The 1,673-nt window shown below is 37.7% G+C and overlaps 1 pseudogene; it reads left to right on the top strand.

Annotated features, from left to right (window-relative positions):
* Positions 1-988: 988 nt before the first annotated feature.
* On the top strand, positions 989-1,084 carry LOC115864737 (U6 spliceosomal RNA; annotated as a pseudogene).
* Positions 1,085-1,673: the final 589 nt, after the last annotated feature.

The following is a 1,673-nucleotide window of genomic DNA, read 5'->3' as shown; positions in this document are numbered from 1 at the left end:
TCTAAATATGTGTGTATAAGTCACTATTTTTGAAGGCCGAGCTTGGGGCCATATTTAGAAAATATGACTTAATTGTATAACTGTAAATTATATCTTAATTTGCAAATCTTCCCTTCCTTAGTTTGACATTGTAGGTATGTGATTCTGTTGATTATTATTTTTATCTTTAGTGCTAGAGGTTATAAATGCAAATGCCTTTAGGGACCAGACATTTCACATAAATGTGTGAACTGGCTGGAGTGATAAAAGGGAGTTTGCCCAACCTGGAGGCACTCACATTCTGTTAAAAACAAACACTCAAACTGCTGTGTCCACAAAGGAGTGATCCGGAGCCTGTGTTTGAGATCTTGGTTACAGACAGTTGTTTGAGGTAGTTTGACCATAAAGGCCACAAAGGAAAAAGAAATAGTAGGTTCAAGAAGGAACCATGGAGTGACAGGAGAGATTTTTAAGATGGGAAAGACTTGAATGTACAGAATGAGAGCATGGAAAACATCACAGCAGTATACAGAACTGCTGCGATCCTGCTTTTGGATCTATAATATTAATATTGATGAAGATGTTATTTGTAGTTCTTATCGTATTATAGAATTTTATCCAGCACTCCAAAGTGCTTTTATATAATATTAATAATTATGACTCGCATTTCTTTACCACTTTGAATTTATAAGATGTTTTTCACATGCACAATCTCATATCCCTAAAATGACACTGGAATGTAAATTATCACCATTTCCACTTTAAAGATAAGGAAAGTGAACTCAGAGATGTAAAATAATCTGCTAGTGAGTAGAAAGCCAGACTAGAACTCCAGATTCTGTGCAATTTCCACTATCCCATAACGTGTACTGTGTTCTCTGTCAGCAGAATGGAGGTCCCATCATGGAAATCTCACATTTCACTAGGTGGAATTTTTTTTTGTTACACCTTGCTTAACATGGCAAAGTGGAAGACAAATAACTTTCTATATAAAGAATTAATCAGACTTGTGCTCGCTTCGGCAGTACATATACTAAAATTGGAACGATACAGAAAAGATTTGCTCAAGGATGACACACAAATTCATGAAGCATTCCATATTTTTAGGTCCTACTGTATAGCACAGGGAACTCTACCCGATACTCTGTAATGACCTATATGGGAAAAGAATCTAAAACGAGTTGATACAGTAAGTCCCTTACACACGAACCTTCAAGTTACAAACTTTCAAAGACGCAAACGTGTGTTCGCACATACAATCACGTAAGTTAGTTCACGTGTCTGGTGTACATTGTCACATGCATGCATCCTCTACAAGTGGTTGTGCTTTTGTGTACTTTACTGTACAGTACTGTATAGAGTATAGTAGTACAGTGCCTTTATTTCAAGCCCAGCATGTCCGGAAGCAAGTGTAAAAGCAGCGGTGATATAGCTGGTTCTGCTAGGAAGCTCCAAGTGATAATGATGGAAACAAAAAGTGAAAATAATTGAGACAGTGGAGTGACAAGAGGAAGAAGAAGTAACTGAAGGACTGAAGAGATTCACGATGCAGGAAATGGCAAGAGGATTTTCTTTATTTGAAGAGGCGCTGTTAGTTTAAGGCACTAGTAAAAGTTAGTCATTTGACGTTCCTGGTGGAGGAGGAGAGCATCTAGAGTTGGGAAGTAGGGCAAACAGAGGAGAAAGGAAGGGAG

Source organism: Globicephala melas, chromosome 2, assembly GCF_963455315.2.
Source record: "Globicephala melas chromosome 2, mGloMel1.2, whole genome shotgun sequence".
Classification (NCBI taxonomy): domain Eukaryota; kingdom Metazoa; phylum Chordata; class Mammalia; order Artiodactyla; family Delphinidae; genus Globicephala; species Globicephala melas.
This window is presented reverse-complemented; position numbering and strand designations above follow the sequence as displayed.